Source organism: Cimex lectularius, unplaced genomic scaffold (genome assembly GCF_000648675.2).
Source record: "Cimex lectularius strain Harlan isolate CLEC.00 unplaced genomic scaffold, Clec_2.1 scaffold18, whole genome shotgun sequence".
NCBI lineage: Eukaryota > Metazoa > Arthropoda > Insecta > Hemiptera > Cimicidae > Cimex > Cimex lectularius.
In genome coordinates, this window is record NW_019392764.1 from 853,327 (window position 1) to 871,762 (window position 18,436).

Here is an 18,436-nt window from a genome sequence, read left to right on the forward strand (position 1 = left end):
GGCCTGAGTCGGATTCCCAAATACCTATACTCATTCACGACCTCTATCTCATCACTTCCTAGATACCACTTCTCTCTCTTCGCAGGTCTACCCCCATTTCTAAACACCGTAATCTTAGATTTATTCTTAAATTTCATCTGAGGCAGTACTGATCTAAAAGACCTGATCATTTTCTGCAAAGAGGCATGGTGTTAGGCGCGTAAAACCGCGTCATCTGCATAAGCCGAAAACTTGATTCTGCCACTAGCCTTCAAAGATTTATCACCATCTAAGCATGCCTCTAAATCATTATTAAGTACAGATATCTATATAAAATAAGTATTTGAATATCCGTTTAATAACACTGTTGCTTAACTGACATCATTAAAATACAAAAGAACCAAAAGAAAGTTAATTTAAGAAATAATTGCAACCTATTTTAAATCCAAAACTTATAATTAACCGGAAATATTAAAACAAACATTTTAAATTAATTTATTAACAAAAAAATTTGTTGTTAATTTATTAACAGAGTCAAGACAGGAGATTTATTATTCCAACGTGTAATTTGGATATTTGTTAATAGACATTAAAAAAAAACCGTCAGGGTTTAGGTGTCAATTTGGCCATAACTTGTAATAACCTGTCCGTCTTACTTTCGATACTGGGGAATAAAACGATTCTATATTTATTCATCCGGCTATGATAATAGGGCAGAAAATTTCTGCTAATCGTAAAACTTTTATTGGAACGTTGCACCTTTTTTATTCGCTCATAAATGTGACATTGGGCCATGAAAAACGCCTTATTTAACGTGCCTTTTGAAATTACATTTAAAAAAAATGCATTTAATAAGTGCTGTCGAAAGGAATATCATATTTGCTTCTGCCTACCAACGTAGTACGATATTATGTTAATATTTATAAATTTCATGTTTTCATTTAAAACGATTTCGTCTTCTTCAAAATAAATTGACTTTTGAAAATTCTCATTAAAAACCATTAGAACAAAAAATTAAAATGTTTAGTATTGTTATAAAATTGGAAAAACATTAACTTCTTTCTCACCCCCTCTCACTCTCTCCCTGTCTCTCTTTCACACGACTCCATGTAATTCTCTTTTTCTCTCTTTCCTATTCTTTCTTACTTTCTCACTCGATCTCATTTTTCAAGCTATACTCTCTTTCATTCTCTCTTCTCCTCTCTTTCTTTTGCTATTTATCTCTATATCTCTTGTAAATACTTTTTATATACTTTGTCTTTCTCTCATTTTAATTTTTTCGCTATATATAATTTGTATAAGGTGGGACTGTGGGGGCCAAGTGAGTAAGGCAACCAATTTCTGCGTCTAATAAATTGAACTTTATCGATTCATTCCTCTCTTTCTCTCACTCTCTCTCTCTCTCTCTCTCTCTCTCTCTCTCTCTCTCTCTCTCTCTTATCAAAATTGTATATCAAATATATTATATATCTGTCTACCTAACCATCTCTCTCTCTATCAAAATTGTGTATCTAATATATTCTCTATCTATTTATCCATCTATCCATCTCTCTCTCTCTCTCTCTCTCTCTCTCTCTCTCTCTCTCTCTATCTATCTATCTATCTATCTATCTCTCTCTATCTCCCTTTATCAAAATTGTATATCTAATATATTCTCTATCTACCTATTTATCCATCTCTCTCTCTATCTATCTATCTATCTATCTCCCTTTATCAAAATTGTATATCTAATATATTCTCTATCTAACTATTTATCCATCTATCTCTATCTCTCTCTCTCCCTCTATCAAATTTGTATATCTAATATATTCCCTATCTATTTATCCATCTATCCATCTCTCTCTCTCTCTCTCTCTCTCTCTCTCTCTCTCTCTCTCTCTATCTATCTATCTCCCTTTATCAAAATTGTATATCTAATATATTCTCTATCTAACTATTTATCCATCTATCCATCTACCTCTCTCTCTATCTATCTATCTTTATCTCTCTCTCCCTTTCTCTATGTCTAAATGTCCAGCGGTTCTAAGTATTCTTTGACGTTCTTTGACGAAACTATTGTTTTTCCTACTATCGTCAAATCATTTTCTATTACAAATAATCAAAATGAATTATTCAAAATTACATGATTTGCCAATTACCGTACGAATAACTAAAATATTTACAGAGTAAGGACACTCTAAACACAAGTTAAATTTAAACTTAAGAGTGTAAGGGTTGAAACAATTAAGTGGTAATGAAAGAGAATTTTTGAAATAATAGTACGTAATTGTTCAAAAGACTTCAACCGAGAACAACAGACCACAAATACTCCGAGTTCTAGAATTCAATCTTTCTTCTATATTTATATTTCCGCTTTGAACAGACTTTTAGAAGTAGGTTGGATTTAAAACTTGGTTGTTTTCCAGGCCCAAGAAACCGGTTCATCGCACCCGAAGTGACACGAGATTCTTTAAATATTTTATTAGTATTTGTTTTTGCAATGCCTTTTCGAAACTAATTAGAACAGTTTTTAATACATGGATTAAAAGTAAATTTGTGTCATTGTAATATAATAATTCTTCTTGTACTAAACAAGAACTATCTTTTTATCTTATTGAACATTTAAAAAATAATCTCAAAAACCTCAAGTCATAAATACTGGTTTTAGTCTAAGTTTTAACTTTGTGATTACCTGTTACCACGAAATATTTATTTTTTCTGAAATTTTATTTGTGCATTTGATATCTTAAATTGAAAATTATATTTGATAGTAACTTATAATTGGGGTTGATCAAGGGCTGCTGGAGACTTTAACTTTTGTGAAAAGACATTTATATGAATCGTAAATTGTTATATTATTTAAATACGAAAACGACTTTCTGCATGCCGAGACATTACGTGTCAGAATGCCAGTCGCAAAACCAGACGTAAACACAAGTGTGCCCTATGCACGCTATTCTTATCCTGTTCAATCTCTGTCGGACAAAAAGTGTGCTTGAACGAGTCTCACCTATCTCGCTACTCGTTATTCGTAATTACACGTTAGCAAGCATTTTTATTTAGTTTTCCCTCTGCGCCGTTTGATTTATGAAAGGCACACATCCGTCATTACCGAGCTGACTCAAGCCGGCCAATTTTCATTTTCCCGTGCCGGATAACTGAAAAGGAAGCGAATGTATTTCTCGATTCTGGTAAGAGACGGGCGGCGGTAGGTGAAAAGGGAGGAGAATAGATAGTTTATGGCGCACGTCTCTATTCTTAGGACTCTCATACTTCATGCTGTCCCCGACCTCAGCCCTTTCTGTGTATGGATACGCCGCGGCAATCCCACGCTTTCTGACGTTTTATGACTTTCGTTTCCTACGTACAAGTTACGGAGTTCATGCTGGACAAAAAAAGAGGAAAATCCATGTGGAAGGAAATATAATCTGCGCTTGATTGATTTCTGGCCAATTAGGCTTTTCTTCTTTTTATTTTTGGTCTTTGGGTACGCCGATAAATAAGCCTTTTCAATAACTTATGGTTCCTACCGTTTACTGTTATTACGGAGAATTATTTTCTCTACATAGGAAAAAAGTATGAATTGAGACTCCGATTTACTTTTTTCGACCTCGATTCGACATAAGTCGAATTCAAATTCTTAATTTTAAATAAGAATGGGCACTGAGTTATTAATAAAATCGGTCCAACAGAACCGGAGATCATCAATCGGTTATATTCAAAATTTATGGGATTTGGCAGGAAGTTTGAAAGCTTTTCTATGCCTGATTTTCCACTCCTCTTCAAAACATTTGCAGTAGAAGGCAAAATAAAGTGGTGCACTAGAACAGCATTCCGGCTATTTTCAAAAAATCATGTCTGCTGTTCTATTGGGCCGATTTTAATAACTCAATGCTCATTTTTCTCGCCAAGAAATCTAGTTTCAAAGAAAAATGTGAAAAATGGGCCTTCTTATTTAAAATTAAGAATTTGAATATGACTTATGTCGAATCGAGGTCGAAAAAAGTAAATCGACCTTACATGAACAAACTACATGAAAAATGAAGGGAGTCTCAATTCATACTTTTTTCCTATCTAGAACCGCAAAGAAAGAAAAATGAGGTGGGCGCATTAGCTTGGACACCCTGTTTCCCGGGGGGTGGGTTACCGGCTTAGAAAAAATTTGGAATCGTCATTCATTAGTCGTTTAGTAAAATGTAAGCTCTAATCGATCAGATCAATTACTTTACATTTACTGAACGTTTTAATATTGCAACCTGAAAAAAACACCAACTTTTGAAAATTAAAATAAAGTTTGGACCTTCATGGGTTTTTCGTACCAGAAATGCCTTTTTTCCCTCCAAAAGACATCTTCTAATGGGGTAAGATCGATTGCTTGACACTATTTATTGAAGATTTGAATATCTCAAGCCGTAAAAATGATAAAAACTAAACAACAACACCAAATTCGAAAATGTTTGAATATTTATTGATTTTCACATATGAAATTCCATTCCCTTCACTCAAAATGCGTCTTCAATTGAGTTTAGAATAATTGCTTTACACTATTTAATGAACTAAATTTCAATCTATGAAAATCACACAACGAGGATTAAAAAAGCAAACAATTTCTTGAAAATTAGAAAAGGTCTGGACGTTTATTAATTTTTGTATTAGAATATTCATTTTTCCCAAAAAAACAATTTACACTCTTAAAATAGGACAAAAAATCGTATGATTCCATAAATTATAGGATAAAATGTTTAGTGTTGAAACATAAAACATTATGATAAAGACTTTTTATATTTTCCAAAATCAGCAATCAGACGACCAAAAACGACTCGAAAACCTTTTTTTAAATTCTCATGTTAAAGCCTAATATGTACAATATAACAATGCTTTTATTGCCTTTGTAGTAATTGTACAACAAAAGGACAACTTGACTTTAAAACATGGATTATAATATTATAATATACAAAGGTTAGGTTTATGATTAAAGGTGCATATAAAAAATGTAAACCAGTCAGAAATGGCATAGGAAATTAAAATGTACTAGCAAGAATCACGTTTTTGATTTTTATTGTTGTTTTGTCTTTATTGGAAGTTTAAACTTACTACTGATTGATCATACGATTCGCCATGTTTTGTCATATTCAGTCCAAAATTTGAAAAATTATCAAACGCAATGACATTGTAATGTTTTTAACTTTCAAGTACAGGCAGATTGAATTTATAGTTTGAATTTATAAACAATCTTTAATACTACGAAAAAGAAATAATTAAACATTCTAAGGGACTTTGATTTTCTTAAAAAATAAATCTTTTAGAAACAAATCACATTATTATATCAGTACAAACTGTAAACCTATTCACGACCCTCAGCCATTTGCATGTTGAATATATTGATCTAAAAGTTACTATCAGGGCTGACATTATAACAGAACATTTGTTTTCTAAACGATAAGTTTGATGTTTAAATTTTGATTTTTAAACTTGAATTTATAGTTTAAACCATACGTATGTTGCAATTTAGCACTTCAGTTTACAGTTGTTAGGTCAGATTTTAATGCGTGAATACGGGAATGATTAATTTTCAAATTTTTAGTTTGAAAGCTTTCAACAATATAATATTTTGTAATCTTTATTGTAATATAATTGTAATCAAAGACGCAGTTTATATTTTAAATGGAAGGATAATTTTTGACCTATTTTATCTCATAGGTTTTTTATTTGCTGGTGATTCTGAAAAGTAATTATTTACCATTGGCGACGACAAGATGTGACATGCAATTATTATGATATTAATTATGATAACGAGTTAATATAAGTAGAATACAAAATCTTTCCAGTATTTACAACGAAATGACTATCATAATTAACTTACAACGACTAGTAAATCTGTGATAATGTGTGAATTGTTTAATGGTGGAATTTTGTTCTGTGTTGTTAATTTCAGCATTGTCGCGTTTATACTACTGCTCCTACTATTGGCTAATATGTTTTTGTTTAATGAATAGTAAATCGGCTTGGTTTCTAAAATGAAGGGAAACATGGCTGTTATGTCGGTATGTTGAGAATGGGTGGAAAGATGGCGTCTTTGAATTCCGGCCAATCGGATGGAGTTGAGAGCAAGTTTTTTGTGTAATTTCTTCCTGGGGTCCACCTGCTGAGGTATTTTTCGGGACCCAACACCAAACCAGTTCTGCTCCTGGACCCGGGGCATTGGACCTGAACGGACACAGGCATCTCGGGGGGAGACAAAGCCCGTGCCGATCCGAAGAACCAGCAAAGTAGTACAAAAATACAGCCACATTGTATACAGAAATCGATCCATATTAAACTTAAAAAGATAAAATGAATAACAACAGTTGACATAAAAATAACGAATATTACGTTATATTATAAATATTAAATTATCTTTTTTATACACTAACACTTACAAGAAAGTCAGTGTCAAAGTTTCGCGAAAGAAAACGGAAAATCAAAAAAATAATTTTAAAGCGTATAAATTTTTAAGTTGAACCACTTGATATTTTTCGCCCATAAATACATACAATACATACTAATAATTTAAATAAACTCTTGGAAAATATAGTGTACTGTAATTCCTGTATATAGGAGGACTTAAAGTCTAACTACCCGTTGGATGCCACGATCGAGAGTAAACTATTTTTTAATAATTGTTTACATATTTTTCTCAATTAAAAAGTCATGGGTTATGCCGGGATTCGAACCCAGACCCGCTAACAAATACTACTTGGCCATTGCAGGCCCCGACAAGCTCTTAAATACGTTCTATAAACTCTTGATGCGTATTATAAATAAGGGCAAATGATCAACATATTTTTCTTTAATGATATTATAATCGACTTGCTGAATGGTTCAGAGAAAACGATCAATCTACACATACCTAATGATTCTGAAATTCGTCACAGTAACGCCCATTTCTCCGTGTTGTTCCATCAATCGTTTTATGATTTCTGATTTACATTATTGAAACGCAAACTACTAAAGCGGAATAAGTTGAAAGACGAGGAAACGATTCGACTCAATTTCTACATGGCTTTTGTTATTTTTAGACAGTTTTCCATTTGTTCCACCATGTGCCTCAAGTGCCAAGATGCACTCATCGTGTTTCAGATATAAAACTTTAAAATACACAAATATGCACTTTTTATGCTTTATGGTTATCTTCTTTTAATCATTTAGAACTACGTTAAAATTATAAATATTTTTATAATCCAGGCCGTTACGATCATCATCATACATTACGTACAGGAAATAATCAATTGATTTTTAAATATTCCGGTAAATTATCCAGGATCTAATCATAAATTAATTAAATGCATTTAGATAATTAATAATTAATACATTATATTCCCCAGTTTTAAGAAGTCATTTAAGATTTTCTTGTTAATAGTACAATATGTACAGTTTTGGACGTACATGATATGTAATATTTAGTGTAGGTTTTAAATTGGTTAATAGACAAATACAGCAATAATCAACTAATTGAGAATTGAAAATTACTAAGTGTTTACCATTCTCTGTATTTATTTTCTTTTGAAGATGATCCAATAATTACACTGCATATAAAATACCGCCTTAAAAGTACCGATGTACTTTAATAATAAATTTGATGAAGTAGTGAGGAGCGGTCAGGAATGGAATATGTTAAAGAAACACACCTTTTTCATTTTTTGCCGACGTTTCGACCATTATTCGGGTCATTTTCAGGGCCTGGGTGGATTACAAAACATTGGAAATAAATACGAATGGGACTTTTCAAAATTGTAATTACACCATTTTCTAATTGGGATTTCAAACGAAATCTATTTTTATTATTGACGGTATTCTTAGGATTTTACGAATATTTTCTAAGGTTCGACTTGCGGAGGTGATTAAATATCGGAGAGACGGGACTGTAATATTTTTGTAAGAGGTCGATACAGGCAGGGCATGCGTCCTCTCACCGTCCGTTACAATCACGGTTCCTGTAAAATGCATGTTTTAAAAACTTTTGCAAACAAGAGGCCCCCATTTTTTAACGGAAGGTAAACTTGATAGTTTAATTTTTTTTAATGCTTATCATTCGCAACGCCTTTTGGGATGTTCTTTTTCTGACGAAAGCTCTTTTTGTAAAAAGGACATAAAAACAAACGAAAAACGAAATTCTTGAAAAATTATTTCTTCTCCTAGTGTTTTATGGAAGCAAATGCGGACCAAGGATTATCGTCGGTTACGCCATTGGATCGTGATATGTTACAAGTTTAATTTTTTCCCCTCCTCGAGGCGGATGTCGGATTTTCAAATAAGGCTATGCTGTGCTTCGAACAGGAAAATCAATTAAATACCGTATCTAATGGTAAGTTAGATTAGCCCTAGAATGATAGATAATGCTGACACAATTATTTTTTTCTTGATTGTTGTTTATTCCTTTTCGTAACAAATAATGTTTTTTACTTATTCCATAACATGATAAGAATTATTTTTACATCACCCTAATAATAAACTAATCAGCCGTGTTGTAACCGGATTTTGTGAAGATATACTACAGAAATAAACCTTTACAAGTATAATTTTAAATCGAATAAATTAATAATAACCAAAACATTAAAGAAAAAATTAAAAACCTACACCTCTTAGATACTTAGATTCTAAACTTACAAATGAAGGTTTTATTCCAAATGGGGTTTTGCAATGAGCCGGATTTTCGGGCATTAAAGTCTGAAATCAAACGGCGAGGAAAATGCACTTGCAAATTATATAGACTGAGGATGAACATTTAATGATCGAAATCTGGATCACTGAAAAACCAGTAGTAGAACCATAATTTCCAAGTATTGTTATAGTAATTTTACTATATTATTTATTTTCTGCAAGTTGTCTTTTAATAAATTAATAACACGCATATTTTCTGTAGTCTGACGATAACACTTTATAAATACTATTTTATTTTTATTTTGGAGTTGTCGATTTCGTCGTGCTGCCCGGCTCCCTCTGTTCAGCAGTTTTTAAATGTTCTTTTTTCGGGGGGACGTCGGTGGCCGCAAGATTTAGTCTTTGACACGGCGCTCATCACTGTAAGGTAAAGGTACCGGGTTCGAATCCAGCGCGGCCCTACATTCGAACCTGACATACTTAGAAATGGGCTTTTTTCAAAAACACCGGCACCCTGAGGGTTTATATGACCTCTGCTGTTGCGAACCCTCGTAAAAACAAAAAAAAAATGTTCTTTTATCTAGTTTACTGGAAACTAGAATAACTTTGAATTAAGTTAAAATACTATTATACAACTTGGCATGGTAAATCAGTAAATTATTTTGCAGTACGAATCAAAAATTCCGTGGTAAAGATGAATAGTTTTATTTTTATATTTTGGTCATTTCAAATTATTTCGGTTTGGCTATCTTTCCTATTTTCGCGCCTTTTGTCTTCTCGACATATTCTGTTCCTGCATGGTGTTTAAACTGGAAGAAAACTGGGCATATTTGAAAACCTAACTGAATACAAACACGACACATTCAACACGAAAAAGAAACGCTACCAAGCTCGAAGAAAAATCCAACACCCGTCAAAGTCGACAAATAATTCAGGTACGCAAAGGGACTCATCTTTGTAAACATAACACCAACACCCAGCAACAATAGAAAATACATATTGAACATATACATCCCCCTTTCATAAATAATTCATGATATATTACACATTTTTTCTATGTTTTGCCCAACATAATGAACGGTCATATATAGACAATTATTGCAATTTTTTAATTTCGTTTACAATATAGGTGTTACCCCGCTTCTTTCAGTCGGTCAATTATTTTTCCTCTCTTCAAGCACGGTGATATCAACGAGGTTGCCAACTATAGGGGTATCTCTTGTATAGTTACAATCGCTAAGATATTTTCTGGTCTATTACTGCTGCGTCTTGAAACTTACATATCTAATAATCATTTATTGTCTGATTTGCAAACAGGTTTTAGACGAACCTATTGTACTGTTGACAATCTCTTTGTGTTGATTGTTAAACTCCGTTTCCTTGAAAATGGTAAGAAGACTTATTGTTTCTTTGTAGATTTTCGGGCAGCGTTTGACCGAGTGGACAGAAAACCGCTTGTTTTAAAACATTTTAATATTGGTGTATCAACCAAATTCATAAACGTTATAAGGTCTCTATATTCAGGTTCTCAGTCTGCAGTACGTGGAAAAGAAGGTATTTCGGAGTGGTTTCATGTGAACTCAGGGGTAAGGCAAGGCTGTGTGCTGAGTCCACTTCTGTTCTCATTATTTTTAGATGACCTGCCCACTGCTTTAGATTCTGGTATCAGAATCGGCCATACGTTGATTAAAGTTCTAATGTACGCTGACGATATTGTTCTCATCGCCGACAACGCAGCCAATCTCCGAAAGAATATAAAACTTTTGGAATCCTACTGTCTTCAATGGAATTTATCGGTTAATCTAAGTAAATCGAAGATCATGGTATTTAGGAGGGGTGGAAGGCTGGCGGCTAAAGATCGATTTTTTCGATAACAAAAAAATTGAAATTGTTAAGGAATATAAATATCTCGGTGTAACGCTATCCCCTCGTCTGTCTTTCAATTATCATATCAACAATAAAGTGTCTACAGCGAAACGGGCTCTGAACTGTATATGGCACGACTTAATTTCCCAAAATTTTATTTCCCTTCCAGTGAAATTCAGACTGTTCCACTCACTTTGCCGCTCGATACTATGTTACTCCCAGTCTGGGGCTATGAAACATTTGAACAGCTTGAAAAAACTCAACATTTTTTCATTAGAAAGTTATTTGCCCTTCCCGAAACTACCCCGAATTTTATGATTTATTTAGAGGCTAAAGTTGACCAGTTATTTTTATATACCTTCAAACTTCATTTTAATTACATCTTTAAACTTTTGAAACATCCTGATTACCGTCTTTCCAAAATAGTAGCCCTGGAAGTCGTTAGTCGTGGTGCATTGTGGTTTGAACGTTGGAATAGCATGTGTAGGGATCTATCATTTGACTCATCATTTTACTCATCATTTTTTTTCTATAAATAACTTGAATGAGTGGCCTTTGCAGTTTAAGGAAATTATAACAAAACTGAGTGTCAATTTCAGTGAAGAACTTCGTGAACAAGTCAGATCAACCTTTTTATTCTATAAGGAACTATACCAAGATGATTTTAATATGTTTAACCTATCTAAGGACAGGTCTAAAGGTTTGTCATTGGTCGAGTTAAGGTGGTTATTCAAAATCAGAGGGGACCTCCTTTATCTCAATGGTGCACCTTTTCGGGCTAGAGAAAATGTAATTTGTTCGTTATGCAATGACCAGGTTAAAGAAGACATAGTCACTATCCTATCGGAGATTTCGGCTACGGCATCTAAATTTTGCTAAATTGGATGTGACACAGGTTATTGACTTACTGCTTAATGATTGCAAAAATTTAATCAAATATGCTCGCCACGCCTGGCACTACCGCCAAGAGTTAATATTAAAATTTAATTTTTGAATATTTTAAAGCCTTGTCATTCTAAACTGCTGGCCCAAATAATTTTTATATCTATACTTATTGTAAAATAAACAAAGAACAAAAATTATTGTTTATAATGTATGTTAGTAATTAATGTAATTATTAAAAATTAACTTATCAATTGTAATATTTATTTAAGGATCAATTTTTTTCTTTTGTGCTTTTTTCTCTGTGTCGACCAAAAATTTAAGTCAAATGAAAATCGACCTCCGGCAGACGGACCCTCCATGCCGTAATTTTACTTTAAATTATATATTATGTAATGTTTATCACTTTTCTTTTTTGCAATTATTATTATTATTGTTATTATTATAGACAATTCACCTTGTCACCGTAACATTTTCTACCTTTTTTTAAGTGGAGATGAAATTTAAGAAAATCCCTGTTTTACTACTACACCAAACGGATTTATTTCACTATTAATGTCAATATGTCCCTTCACTTTCCCATGACAAGTCTTTATATTTCCTCCTGACGTAATAAGCAAAAATAGAAAGAATCTATTTGTTTAAAGATAAATTTTAATACATTTTAAACTAAAGGTGTAAATGATATAAAATTATTACTAATATTTTAAGCATTTAATGAAGGTTAAGATAAAATAATACATCGAAAAACATGCAAAACACTAAACAGAGACATTTTATTGCCATTTAAAAAAAAAATGTTTGCCTGATCCTTGCAATTCAAATCTGACTGTAGCACGGAAGGTATAAATGAAATTGGCCAACTGGGCGGGGGATTTAAAGGCGGTCCGTAATTAATTACATTTATTGCCGAATTCGGAATTTTACAGCGGGGCGTTATAGGGACGAGCGCTTAAACAGCTGTTGACCTGCTTCCAGTCAAACGGTCAACTGTTAAAAGAAAATTACGACCTGTTACGAGGTTGTTAAATGATGATTACTCTATAAAAGTTAAAATTATATGCCTACCACTACATTTGTGATGGTTGTATAAACCTAAATGGTTTTACAGGCGATTTCTTTTTAGTGGCGCTAAGAACTTCCTCTATCCCTCCGACCTGTGCATGGTGAATTAATTCCGATTTGACTGGATTTGGTATACAGTTAGTTTACGACTGCTAATTGCTTGTTTTGGCTTTTATATAATTATTGGGGTAATTAATTTTTGAATGACAAATTGCTGTACATCAAGTTCAAAAGAGTCTAAGTATAAAACCATGGCACATTTTTCCAATTGCATAAAATTTTTATATACATTATACCTTTTTTTATTATCAAATGTGATTTTAATTATATTTTTCGCTTGAGCAACGCAAGAAACATTTGAGTGTTGAATTCAAGTTTGTAAACTTGTACAGTAACTATGTTATTACTGCTACAATGTTTACGCTACAATTCAGTATTCAAAGAACAATAAACCAGTCGTTAAAAACATATTATTTTCTCATTAATACTAATCATGTTTACTCGACTATAAATCCTTAAAAAAATTTAAAATGTTACCAAACCTATAGCTAACTGGCCCAATCAGAGATTTGGTAAGAATTTTAAAACTGTTTTACAGTTATTGGGCTTGTATCTCTTGAAGTTTTAAAATAGTCCGTTTGTATCAACTTCTAAAAGGCTAAAAATTCGAAGACAAAGACTCCAGTCAGAACCTAACCCTGCTTATATGACTATAGTATTTTTCAGTAATAATTATAATTTTGTGTTAAAAAATCAGGGACAAACAATCGTTAAGATTTCGAGGAATTCCAAGTTAAGGACTTTGATGCTGTTATTATTGAGCCGGTCGTTGGTTCGAAACCCGCACGTGATACTAATTTTTCATCACAACCATAAGCCTTAGATAAAAAGAATAATTAATTTGAATATTATTAATGTTTTACAAACTTAACAAATATGAATATCTTCTGAGAAATATGGTTTCAAACTGATTGAATTTTTGAGTTATGAGTCTGATATTTTTCGTTCGGTTGTATGGACAGTTAAACTACCAAATTAACTGAGTCGGTGCGTATAAATTCATAAAATTGTGCGGTTATTAATGGAATGATCCTCTCTTTTATTTAACCTAATAAGCTAAAATTAAAATGAATAACTCATACAAATATGACAGCGTGAATCCAAATGCGGATTTTGTGTGTAGTTAATGCAACATAATTAATATTTAGGTTGCATTATTAAACTTTATTTTTACCTTGAGAACTTTTCATGAATTAAAAACAAGAAATAAATAAAACATAATATTCCTTTCTACTGTTTCAAGCCGTAAGAAGCCGTTCTTCGTCTTCACGTGAAGAGACTCCCGAAACTAATCTTAAGATCCGGCTTCCTATAAAGACTATTTTTATTTCCTTTTTAATTAATGTAATTGCTAATAACCTGGGCCGTTCACATTTTTTTCGTTTACACTAGAAAAATACATACTAATTAAAATTAATTAATTCCAAATTAATGGAATTTCTCTAATGACACTGAGAGAAATAACTGGCATGTAAATGGACTCACCCGGTCCTCGGTCGAGCTGAAGACTGGCGCAATAAGGGCCAACCCTTTTGACAGCTTGGAGAGGGTGACTTTCACTCTTTCTGAATAATAAACAACCCTTTGGTGTTTTTTTCCTCTTCTGGCTCCGACACACCTTAACCTCGGACGTCATGGCAATAAAGCATATTTTATTACGAGTTAAATAATTCATGGGTTTGCTGAAGTGAAGCCTGACCTGTTAGCAAAAATAATATGAGGGTTCTGTAGCGAGACTTTAACACGGTGAATAGTTATAATTGCTACAGTAAAAATTGGTGTCTTTATGCTAAAATCAAATTAAAAGTGTATTCCATCTCAATCATGTAGAATTTCATTTTTATTACATTTTCTGTATAAATATTCATCAGTGAATGCAATCAGTTTTGCACATCGGCAGAATTTCAGCTGAACATTGTAAATGTCAATCATTGTAAATCAATCTAGGTACTCTAAATTAAAATCGAATCGTTCGAAGAAAATATTTAATAATACATAAACATTAGTTTGCGGTTTTTGTGGATGAATTCAGTACCGTTACAATCATGCAATGGATTATGTGTTAACCTAATTACTCATGTAAAGGATCTAGTCACTTTTAATATTTATGATTTTAAATAAATAAATTTGTAGTACGGTCAAGAAACAGACAAATAGACGAGGGACGACAGAAGCTTCTGGTAAATCTTTAAAACTTAACTGGTGAATTTGTTTACATATTTTACATATTCGTGGGTGTGGTATGGTTATACTGACTCTCCGTCCCTCCTCTCGCTCTCTCTCTCTCTCTCTCTCTCTCTCTCTCTCTCACTCTCTCTCCATTTCTTTCTTTCTTTGTCCTTTATTTTTTCTCTCTTTCTCTCTCCCCGTCTATTTCTTTCTTTGACCTTTCTTTTTTTTCCTTGCTTTCTCTCTCTCCATCTATTTCTTTATTTGTCCTTTCTTTTTTCCTTGCTTTCTCTCTCTCTCTCTCTCTCTCTCTCTCTCTCTCTCTCTCTCTCTCTCTTTCTATGTATTTTCTATCTACAATATATATCTCTCTCTTTCTCCCTCTCTCGTTCTATGTATTTTCTATCTACAATCTCTCTCTCTCTCTCTCCTCTCATATTTCCATTTCTCGAGAAATGTCTCTTTCTCTGTGGTGTTATGTAATATTATTATGACAGTACTATGAAATAAAAAGAAGTTCTACAGTAAATAGATCAATGTTGAAAATTATTTCTTAAACATTCGTATATTATAGCATTAATTTCACAAAATACAGTTCATGAGATATGATCTCACAGAAAATTATCAAGTAATTGTGGAATCAAAACAGTCAATATCATTCAAACGTAAATCCTGATGGATAGTCCCGCATAGCTAAGCAGGACGAGGCCAATATATCGTTTTTATGTAGAGCAGGGTGTAAGGGTCATTTTTTTTTTCTATCCAGCCAGGGTTATTGAAAGGGTCCTGGAGGCAATAAAAATTGGTCACATGTTCCTTTGTCGGGCCGATGAACAAGGAGGGTGTTTGTAAACGTCTGACCGGATCCTTGCTTCGGAAAACCCCTTTAACATGACCATACTGTTAGTCAGATTTACAAGATGGAAAGTGTAACTGAACGTTTATTTTCGTTTTCGTTTGAACTGTGTACCTGGATAATTGGGTCAATTTTTTCCTCCCTTTTCGGGGTTTTCAGTGTACAAACATGTCTAAACATATTAGGTGTAACCGTAGGTAGTTAAATAGCAAAGCGGTGAATCTACTTGAAAGAACCCAGTAAGCGTGATCTGCATAATCATAAGTGGCAGAAAAATGATCAAATAAACTTTATAGAGATTTCTTTAGCAATTTGTTTATTTCTTGAAAATTAGGAGTTGTTTGAAAAGACTATACTTTCATATACGTTTCTCTCAACTTGTAAACTAAGCTTTTGACTGCTTTAGGATTTAGATATATGTTAATCCTGCATAACCCTTTTCACAGAAATGAATGTTGGTGAGTATAGCCGTACACCTTTTTAAAAGACAATTCTTACTCACAGTCTATTGTTTTAAATGATCCGGATTTCGAGCATTAAACGCTCATCATCAGATTGAATGAGTTACAAATAACTATCTTGACATGGTGCATAAAAATTACTCTTACAATGGTGGATCTGATTTATTAATTCATTATATACATATTTTAAAGATTTTGCAATTTTACAAGAAAAACACCTTCAAAATATCAAGGATTTAACGGAGTCATCAGGCATGTTTTGACATTAAACATTATAGACAACCCATTACAGTTCGTCGTCCGATTGACCAATTAACATTTTTCAATTAATTAATATTTATGAAAGGTATTGGTTAAGATAAAAAAGTCAGTGTCACGAGCGTGATTCGAACCCACGACCCTCAGCTAAATACCGCTACCCTACCACTTGAGCTATTTTATTTTAACCAATACCTTTCATAAATATTAATTAATTGAAAAATGTTAATTGGTACATCGGACAACGAACTGTAATGGATTTAATAATTAAACTTTGGGGACCGCGGTAGCCGAGTGGTTAGCATGAGAGACTCTCACGCCGCGGTCGTGGGTTCGATTCCCACCGTCGCCTCTGGCCCTTTTTTCACAATAACCCCCCCCCCCCAAATGTGAACACACATATACAATTGTCACATGGCTAATATGCATAGTTCATAACGCCAAAAAAAAACAAAAAAAAAACATTAAACTGAAGTATATCTTCACGAAAGCTCTCCGTGGCCATTTCATTTGTCGCCAAGAATCAACTTAATTAATTACACGACATTTGAAAAATGGCAAAAAGGAGGGAAAATTCGAGAGGTGAGGTTGAGATGGGAAGTTAGTGTCGGAGCGGATCGAAGTCACGATAGCTCAAGTGGTAGAGAAGCGGCATATCTAGCCGAAGATCGTGGGTTCGAATCCCGTTCGTGACACTGACTTTTTTGTCTTAACCAATACCTTTCATAAATATTAATTAATTGAACAATTAACAACATATCAGTTCTATAATTATTTTTAATGTGGTTATACACCAGAATTTATGCAAGGTTTTAGGACGGTTCATTTTTTTAGGTGGTAAAAGTTAGATTAACTAATCTTAAACTTCGATCAATTGGATTGATCACCTTTAGCTTATATTAAAATATCTTGTCTGAAAATAGATTATATGAATTGTGAATATGACTGAAATAGCGTACCTCTACAAATACATATTTTCATGTACAATTTATCTAGCTATTGGACAAAATTATTAGAAAATTAAAAATAAACTTGCATTTTCTCTTTCATCTTTCGCTTCGATCTCAAAGTCAATAAATGGAATCAAACCCTTTTAAGCCATCTTGTATGCCCGAGAGAATAAAAAAAGTGTTCATGACATCATTGACGACATGAATTGCGATTGCGAAAAAATAGGGCTGGGGCATGACGAAACGCAGAAAGTCAAGCATTAGTATTTTATCACGCTGTCATTTAGTAAAGCAGAGGCTGGAGAAAAACGGCATGCTATGAATAATACGCCTCGGCTTAATCTAGTATATATTTCTGCCAATGAAACCGTAAATGTAATTGTTACGGCCATTAGATTTTTTTAAAGAATGATTCCGGCGGCATTTAACCTGGTGAATAAATCACGGGCAGGCCCCCATCTTAATTGCCCGTTTTGCTATCTCGGCGAATAATACTTTTCCAGGGTTTCATAAACCTTGATTTGTGTGTAATCAAGCGTTTCACCTGGCAAAGATGGTGATATCAGTTTTACAAAACTTTTCCAAACGTTTTGGTATTTTCTCCCTGCGTGTAAATCCTTTAAGGACACTAACAGTAAATACATGAATTAATATGTAACTAAATTTACTGGACAAGAGTGTTTGTTCATCATGGTCAGAAAGATTGCGCGATAAAGTTAAGGAAATGTGAGAAATTAAGAAGAAAAAACCGAAAATACAAGCGTTTTCATGATGGTTTTTGGTGATTTTGCCTTGCGTTACCAAACCGTAGGGACAATAAGACATAAAACATTATCGTGATATTAATTACAGAAGCATAACTTCCATTTAAGTCGACGTTGATGTATTTTCTGCCAAGCGTTGTGCGCCCAAATTACCAAAACGTTCACAGTGTGCCAGATTTACGAAAGTCCATATTTTCAAGATTCCTGATTGTTAATCCAACTTACAATTACTCTATCAATTTTTCCCGATTATTTGGATCAGCCAGGCTGTCAATTGTGACCATAATGTCACTTATGACATTAAATGTATATTATAGTATATATGTTATACGTGAATTGTACTATATACACGACAGCCTGATTGTTAGAACAATTTTTGTAAAATTTAAGTTCGTTAGGAGTTTAATTTTCGTAATTATTGTTGATTTATTATGTCTTTAACTGTTCTTGCGGATGGCTTCTCATAACTCTAGGCGTATTTATGCCATTAGATGTGTTTATTGGGTC

At 33.1% G+C, this 18,436-nt stretch overlaps 1 protein-coding gene across 2 annotated transcripts in view; it reads left to right on the top strand.

The window, feature by feature from the left end:
• The window catches only part of LOC106661570 (homeobox protein abdominal-B), a 201,921-nt gene that overhangs the window by 76,432 nt on the left and 107,053 nt on the right, over positions 1-18,436 (top strand). The gene's annotated exons all lie outside the window — the stretch shown is intronic.